Consider the following 8970-nt stretch of genomic DNA (forward strand, 5'->3'; position numbering starts at 1 on the left):
AGGCACAGCCCCCTCCCTGGCCCTGGGGACTCACTCACAAAGGCCGAGCTTGCCCAGGGCTCGGCTCACGTTCCCCACCTTGCCCACCTTGAGGGCCTGCCCAGACTCGCCTGCGGTCCTCGCCTGGGCCTGTCTCCAGCTCCTCCCTCCCTTGGTCCCTTCCTGAAGAGACAGGGTGTGAGGTCCGAGGGCCCCAGCCCCTGGGGCCCCACTTGCCAGCCTGGGGTTCATTCACCCCTCCCAGCGCCTTCCCTCCAATGCAGGTTGGGGCTGAGGGAGGCCATCAGGGCAGACGGAAGACAGGGTGCCTAGACCCTACAGCTCCAGCCTGTGAGGAATCAACGTACCAGAGTTCTGATGGGGAAACTGAGGCACAGCAAATATGTGACACTCAGCAGGCACCTTTCAACCCCCTCACCCCAGCTTTGCCTGGAACCCATCTCTCCCCCGAGCCCGCACCTGGCCCCGCCAGCACGCCCTTGTGGTGCACAGCCCCTTCCCCCAGCACTCACGCGCGCGCGCGCGCACACACACACACACACACACACACACACAAATGGGCACTGTCCTACACAATCCTGCCCAGCCTCCACGGGCCCCTTTCTCCTGAAGCCCCTTTCTTTCCTTGCACTCGAGGCTGGCTCCAGGCCAACCTGGCATTCCCCCGCCAACTTGCTGCTTTCACTTGCTAATTATTCCAAATATTTCAGAAGGGTGCACACACTGCAGGGCCAGCCGGGTTGGGGCCTTACCGAGCTCAGGAGGCAGCCCATCCCCTTCCCACCGCTTGCTGAGGAGGCTGCCCCAGCCTCCCTCTGAGACTCCCTTCACCCCCTAAGCAACGACTCCCTCCCTCTCCCCACCACCCTCCGGCCTTCCTCCCCACGCTCCCCAGCACTAGGGGAACATGGGGGCTCCAGCCTCTCCACTGGTCCCCAGGCTCAGCCTCCAGCCCCCGCCAAAAGGGGTACACCCTGGATTGACAGGTGGGGCCGGTCACTGTCCCCCCTCCTCACCCTCTGCCTGGGCCCATGCTGGGGGAAGAAGGGCAAGGTCAGGGGCTGGCAGAACTGCCTGCCAGGTAAGGAAAGGCTGAAGAAGCTTCTGGCTGCCAGGAAGAATCACCAGGAGCTCCTGAAAATCCCTATGCTTGGGACTAGCGTCTCTGGGGCTGGGACCCAAACACTGGCACTTTTAAGGGTCCGTGGATGCTGCCAACGAGCAGCCAAAGCTAAGAGGGAGCTCTGAAGCGGCCGGAACATAGGGCTTCACACACTCTTTCAGCAGGCAGCGTTTGGGGGTTGGCGGTGGAGGGGGCGGGAAGCGTGAGTGGATCCTGTCCCTCCTATTCATCCCTGCCCCGGCCCTTGGCTGGGTGGCTTTTTCAAAAAGACGTTCAGTGACTCCGTATTTATTTAGAGATTCAATGTAATCCCAGTCGATATATATTTTGCGCCATTAACAGTAAGTTGCAGACAGGCTGCCCCATTAGCACTAGATACTTTAGTGTGTGTTTCCTTAGAACAAGGACATGCCTCCATAATCCCAGTACCACCATCACAATCAGGAAATTAACACTGACCTGGTAATCCCATCTAACCGCAGACCCCCTTCACTTCTTGCAGGTCACCCCAGTAATGCTCCTCTCCATTCCAGCATCCCAATCCAGGACCCCATGTTGCACTGAGTTGTCCCTTCTCTTTTGCACTGTGTGGCTTTGAGCCCATGACTCAAGCTCTCTGGGCAGGTTTCGCATTTCCTTTGATCTCCACTTTTGAGGTGAGAAGCCCTTCAGCCACTTCACCCTCAGGTGTGGTACAGTCCCTTCCCAAAGCAAGAAGCCAGCTTTCTGTCTCCTCACTTTCCACCTCTTCCCTATCCTCCCTCCCCCATGTATCCCCAGCCAGGAAAGGGATGAGGGGGAAAGTTCAGGAACTCAGTCTTTGGGGACCCTCCCCGCCTGCCCACGGGACAGGCCACCCCCAGCTCCAGTGACTGGAAGGCCCCCCGGGATGGGATTCCATGCTGGCCTGAAGCAAATGCGCCAGGCCTCCTGAAGAGCTGAGCTGAGCTGAGGGCAGGAAACACTCTTCTCCCCGCCTCTGCCCCCCTCAACATACTGGGGATCCAGACTTGCAGAAGGAATCAGGTGAGCTGGAGGGCAGGAAAGAAGGCCTGTGAGGGCATGTGGGAGGAGATGGTCAGGAGTCAGGCGAGCTTCCATCCTGGGCTGAGGCCCAAAGGTAAACAGGTGTATTTGGACTCCCGGCAGGGGGGAGTGGGCTGGCCCTGCGGGGCAGGCCTGGGCCTGTCAGGGGTGGGGCTGTGGAGAGGGGCTGCATTAACAATGGGGTGGGAGAGGGGCCCAAGGTCCTGCTGACATTCTTGTGTGATGAAGAGGAAAACACAGGTGACAAGGGAGGGGAGGCACTCGGACAGGGGAGGGCGCTTTGTGAGGCCACCCAGGGTGGGCCTGCGCTGGCCAGTGTGAGCCAAGGAGGTGCATGGAAGCCCTGGGGGGTCACCTTCCTCCTGGGGCACGTGTGTCCAGCCCACTCTGAGGCTCCCAGGTGGGACAGGTCAGAGCCACCGTGACTGGCATGCTGGGCCTGAGCTTTCCCTGTGAGTGCAGGAGCCGGGAGGGAGCAGCTGAAGGGTAGGGTCCCCCAGAAGCCAGCCAGGCTGAGAGACAGGGGAGGGGAGGAGGGGTAGACATTAACCAAGGCGGGAGACAGGGCCGCAGGTCTCGCTGCTGCCCCCCGACTCCAGCTCCCAGCAGAGCCCTGTCACCCAGATGCTGATCTGAGAGCAGGACAGCAGCCTGGGTCCGAGCCCCAGACCCCTTCCTCCTTGAAGGAAGCAGCTCGGTGAGCTCCCAGGAAAGCAAGAGCTCCAGGAACTGGGGAGCGCAGGCTGCTTGCACACATCCCACCCTACCCACGGCCCCCAAGATCCTTTGAAGCCGCAGTGGATTGCCGGCAGCCCTCCCAGGGCTGCTATTCGCCCAGGGAATTAAGCTGAGGCTGAGAGGCTGCCAACTGGTCTCCGCCCTTCACCCAGCCACCCCGCTTCTGTCAGTGGCTCTGCCCCCTTGCCCAGACCACCCTGCACCCCGCTCCTGCCTCACTCTGCGTACCAAGCCCTATCCCCAACCCTAGCGGCATCCCAGTTCCCTCCAACTTGCTTAAAGTGAACTGTGGGGGGGGGGAGGTGGGAGGGGCAGGGTGGCATGCAGACCCCGCCTCTGAGAGTTTCAGCCTCAGAAGCCCATGAGTCTTCAGACCCCTGTGGGCAGATAACCTGCCGCATTCCTACATTTGTTACATCCAGCACAGGGCCCGGCGTTTTAAGTATTGAATGAATGAATGAGCTGCTGAGCAGATCGTCAAAAGGTGGAAAAACAGCCAAGTCGCCTTGGAAAAATGTGACCGCAGACAGTAAACACTAAGGAGTTCTCGGTCACTGGGCCCCGGGTGCTTCCTGATGCCCCCAGGGGTGCAGAGCATTCAGCCAGGGGGGCCTCTGAGGAAACCCCACACTGCCCTGTCCTGGAAACAATTAAGAGGCCATGCTTGCTGACTCTGTGGGCTTGTGTGAGGTAATAAAAGAGGGAGTAGGGCCCTGAGTGCCAGCTGAAGCTTGAGTGGGGCGTGTGGCTGGTGTGAGCCAGGGGAGGGCGGAGGGAGGGGGGATCCGGGACAAGAGGGAAGGGATGGAGGGCAGCGGGAGAGGCCTGGCCTTTCTCATTCTCACCTGCTCCTTTGTGGTCCCCAGCTCCCCTGGAGCCTAGGCCCTGGGGATAAGGACCACAGAGGCCCGAGATGCAGGGTTGGTGCTGTGAAACCAGCATTCAACCCCTTCACACGCATATCTTTTATTACCCCACCCAAGTCCACAGGGTCAGCAAATGGCCTTTGACATGTTTGCACCCGACAACAAGGTCACCAGGTCACAGCTGTGCCCAGCTCAGCTGTCCCTGCTGGGCTCACCCCACTGTACACCAGGACAGGCCCTGGGGTCACTGAGCTCGACAGCTGTGGAGCCCAGCTACTCAGGGTCCAAGCTGGGGCTGGGAGCTCTGTGAGGGGCCCGAGAGCCCCTGGTGCCTGCTGTTTGGCTAAAGATGAAGCCTGGCCTGATGGAGATGGCCCAGGAGGCTGGGCCCAGAGCTGACACTGTGCCACAGGGCCGGGTGGGCTTGGGCCCACAGTTCAAGGCCAGTTTTGGAGAGAAGGGTGGGGTGTCCAGGTGTGGTGGGCGGACCTCACAGGGGGCTGGGGCTCAACCCCCAGCCACATTCCCTGGCTCTATTTCATGTGTGGGTTCTATTATGAGGGGGATTAAGGGTCTCCCAGGCAAAGTGGAAGAGAAACAGCAACTAGGCCCAACGACCTCCATGCAGGGAGAAGTGGGTCACAAAGAGAAGGCAAACCCCACCCTGGTCCCCCACCCAAATGCTCAGCTCAAAGGCCCTGCCACCCTTGGGTCCAGGAAGCTTTTATCTGAAGGACAAGTCGCCTCCCAGACTCCTCTACGAAGATGACCCGTGGTGACCTCCAAAGGGACTTGGGAAGAGACAGGTATAAGTGACAATCAAAGATGTGGCTACAAAATGAAAATGAATCCCACCTGGAGAAATGGAGGACCGTGTGAAGGTGTGGAGAGTGACAGACATGTGCTGAATTCACAGGGAATGAATAACCATATGAATTAGTAAATGAAGTGGAGCCATTTGGGGGAGGGGGGAGATGACAATGGAGTTAGTCCTGTCCTGTGGAGGTCACCCCAGGTTATGCAGTGGAGATGGTGGAATCTGTTGGCGAACAAACATGATGCTCAAAACCGGAAGGAGATAGAGCCAGGACTAAGACACAGTCCCAAGGGACCTGGTGAATGTAAAGGCTGCAGCCCAGGTGCACAGACTCTTCCAGAAGGGAGACCAGAGAGGACAGCAGAGAGTAAGGAACCTGGAGAAGGGCCACCATTAGGGCAGGAGGGAGCCCCCTCCCCCACCCCTCCCCCCCTCCTCGCCCCCTACACACACCTACACGGACGCACCTGTTCCTGGCTGGCCCCGCCCCACGGAGCCTGCAGTGAGAGTCAACAGGCCAGAGTGGGCTCCGGAAGGAAGGAAGCCAGCATTCGCCCAGGGAAGGCCTGTGGCCTCCCACAGGGCATTTCATTAGCACGACAGGGGTAGAACCCAGAGTCGGAGAGCAGGCAGCAAACTCCGAGCTCAGATCAGGGTGAAAGGGAGGAGAGGGCGGGCAGTGATGAAGACAGGACCAAGGGAAGCTTTTTTTTTTTTTGTGGGCCTCTCACTGCTGTGGCCTCTCCCTTTGCGGAGCACAGGCTCCGGACGCGCAGGCTCAGTGGCTATGGCTCACGGGCCCAGCCGCTCGCTCCGCGGCATGTGGGATCCTCCCGGACCGGGGCACGAACCCGTGTCCCCTGCATCGGCAGGCAGACCCTCAACCACTGCGCCACCAGGGGAGCCCTAAGGAAACCTTTTTTAAGATGGGGTGACCTGCGTGTGCTTGAAGGAAGGAAGGGGCTAGCCCGGGGAGAGGGTGAATTGCAGATGCTGGGGAGACGGGATGCTGGGAGAGCAAGGACGGACCCTTCTGGTGGGAGCAGGAGGCAAAGGGTCTCAGAGGAGGCAGGAAGGGTGAGCTCTGCCCCAGCCCAGGGCAGCAGTCACTCTGCAGTGCCTCTTGCTTGCAGAGGGAAGAAGAAGGTGGCAGGGCGGGGGTGGGATGAGGAGTAGCAGGGGCGGGGGCTGTGCCGGGATGCACAAGAGGATTGTGGGGACCTCTGGTTCCGGCTCCAGCTAGAGGGCAGCGCAATGGGAGTAAGGAGGGAGGAGAGATCTGGAGGGACATGGGAGGGCACTCAGGAGCCGGGGACACGAAGAGGAGGAACGGGAACAAGGGGAGGCCAGCCTTGGCCCTTGAAACTCTGCAATGGGCCAGCCCCGCCGGCATGTCTGCCTCCAGCTGGCAGGACTCAGGGGGATTCCCAGCTGCGAGGAGGAAGGCCAGGGTCCCAGGTGCTGGAAATCCTGGTCAGTCCTCACCTGGTTGCTTGGTCAATGTTTCCTTTCGCCTGTGGACCTGAGTCTGCGTGGACACAAAGATGGGTGAGACCTGTTCTTAGAGAGACTTCCCAGCCCACTGAGCTGGGTGGCGGCGTGGTCTTGCCAGGACAACTCTCCAATTTCACTCCCACGATCAGGCAGAGGGGTTTTCTCAGGGCTTGGAGGCCACAACAAGAGATGACTGGGGACTGGTGGCCGGCGGTGCCATCGTCCCCTGAGTGGGGAATGCAGCATGAAAGAGAAGGGAAGGGGGGGAGTTCGGCTGGGGGTACAGAGAGTTGGAGGCACATGTGGCACCGTTGAGGGGTGGCTGAGGGGCTTCTGGGTAATGAAGGATGGCTCTAGGAGACTCAGCTTGGAAAAGGAACCACACTGTGTGAGCAGAGCCCAGTCAGCCCCTCCTGGCCCCTCCACTCCCCAAGCAACAATTCGATTTCTACTGCCATAGGTCAGTTTTTCCTATTCTAGAATTTCATATAAATGGCATCATACACTTTTATTCTGTGTTGGGCTTCTTTCACTGAACATATTATTTTTGAAATTTAACTACGTTGTCACATGCATCAGTAGTTTGTTCCTTTTCGTGGCTGAGTAGTATTCCATCAGATGACTATAGCAATTTGTTTATCCATTCTCCACTAGATGGATACCTGGGCTGCTTCCAGTTTGGGGCTATTGTAAATGAAGCTGCTATGAACATTCTTGTACAAGGTATTTTGTAGGGTTTTTTTTTTTTTTTTTTGGTTTTGTTTTGTATTTTTTTGCTGTACCACACGGCAAGCGGGATTTTAGTTCCCCGACCAGTGATTGAACTTGGGCCCCCTGCAGTGGAAGTGCGGAGTCTTTTTTTTTTTTTTTTTTTTTTTTACAAATTTAATCAGTTATACATATACATATGTTCCCATATCCCCTCCCTTTTGCGTCTCCCTCCCACCCTCCCTATCCCATCCCTCCAGGCGGTCACAAAGAACCGAGCTGATCTCCCTGTGCTATGCGGCTGCTTCCCACTAGCCATCTACCTTACGTTTGGTAGTGTATATATGTCCATGCCGCTCTTTCACTTTGTCACAGCTTACCCTTCCCCCTGGAAGTGCGGAGTCTTAACCGTTGGACCGCCAGAGAAGTCTCAGGGTTTTTTTGTAGTAGGGCTTTTTTTAAAAATCCTTTTCATTTGAAGGGTGCTTGGGAAGAGAAGACATAAACATGTGCGGCCCAGCTGCCATGATTCACTGGACTATGCTGAGTTGATTCGTAAAAGGGTCAGCAGGGGGTATCCAGCAAGATGCAGAGAGGACAGGAGTTACAGGCAGAAGGAGAGGAGGTGGGAAAGGGCATGCAGGTGGACACCCAGCTAGCTGGCTCAGTGCAGGGGAGGGTTAGTGAGACTCTTCTCAAGTACACTTCCGGCCACGTCACTCATCTGTGGAGAACCCTACAATGACTTCCCTCGCCTACAGAAGACTCTAAACACCATCACGATCCGCCCTTGCTCGCCACTCATCTTCCCACCTACCCCTCCCTCCGTGATCAGTCACACTGATGTATCGCCCAGAATCACTATTTCCTCCCTCTGTCTCCTACCCCTGCCCTCTTCCCTGCGCGAACACCCTCCCACTTCACCTGCGTAACTTTTCAGGACCTAGTTTCAGGGTCCCATCATGAGTCCCCAGCTGTGGTCCTCTAGGTGGAAGGACCCTAACATCCTGGTAGAACTCACACCAACCCTTTTCGCACTTCTGCTTGAGAAGGCAGTTGGTTACACATACTGGGGTCCCCAGACTGGTACCCGAACTGAGGACAGCACCAGCGGGGCCACATCCTCACGGAAGGGTGGGGCAGGCTGGAGCAGTGTCCCCAGCCAATGGCTCTGCCTCCAGCTGGCCAGAGTTCTGGAAAGCCCACCCACCACGGTCCGCTCTTGACCCTGAACCCTTTTATTTGGTGGATCTAGAACTCAGTTTGGGGCATGACCTCCATCACAACCCCTTTTCCTTCTTCACCCCAGCAGTCTGTTGCATGACTCAAGGTCAGAGGACAAGTTCTGGGGGTTCTGTCCTCCTCCTGCCCGGTGCTCATGCCCTTCCCCTGCTGCCAGCACAGACTGCCCAACTCGGGGCTCCTGGCTGCTGTCTGGAATTCAGGTTTGTTGGGGAAGGTCTTGGGCTGAGCCCTGAGCTCCAGGAGCCCACCACATCAGCTGGCTGGGCCTCTGGCAGACCCCAGGATCTTCAAGCCCAGACTCCGGGGGATGAAGGGGCAACGTTGGTCTGTTTGCTCCCTCTGCGGGAGCGAGGGGGCAGCTGGAATGGTCCTCAGTCATAGAGGCCTAGACCTTAATCTGCAGGAAGGATTAGGAGCCTTCTGGTATCACCTGCAGAAGAGGAAACTAAGGCACAGAGAGAGGACCCAGCTCTGAGGATGTCAGCACAGATGAGGTTGGCTTCTCCTGGGCACTACTTGCTGGGGGACCCATCTGGACATCTGCCACCTCTCCACCCACTGCCATCCTCCAGCGCCCTTTGTTTCACCATGTTGGCAGCATGGGCCTCTCCTGCTGGACTGGGAGCTCCAGGAAGTCAGAGGCAGTGCCTGGTTCTCCATGGCACCTGCCAGGAGTTGGGAGTGGCACATGGTGTGTGCTCAACAGAGCATGGCGGAACAGATGGAGGGGGTGGGAGTGCACGCCCCAATTCTCACAGTGACTTAGATCCAGAAGCCAGCACTCTGAGCTGGGCAAACAGTGGAGAGCCAGAGGAAAGGCAGCTCGGCCTGTCTTCCCTGCCCTCAGGGACCCCAGGCCTTACTTCCCAGCTCACCCCTCTTCCTTGGCCTTATTAAAAAGCCCTTGCTGAAGATGTGATTGTGTGTGGTGC

This window comes from Mesoplodon densirostris, chromosome 18 (assembly GCF_025265405.1).
Source record: "Mesoplodon densirostris isolate mMesDen1 chromosome 18, mMesDen1 primary haplotype, whole genome shotgun sequence".
In the NCBI taxonomy this organism is placed as follows: Eukaryota; Metazoa; Chordata; class Mammalia; order Artiodactyla; family Ziphiidae; genus Mesoplodon; species Mesoplodon densirostris.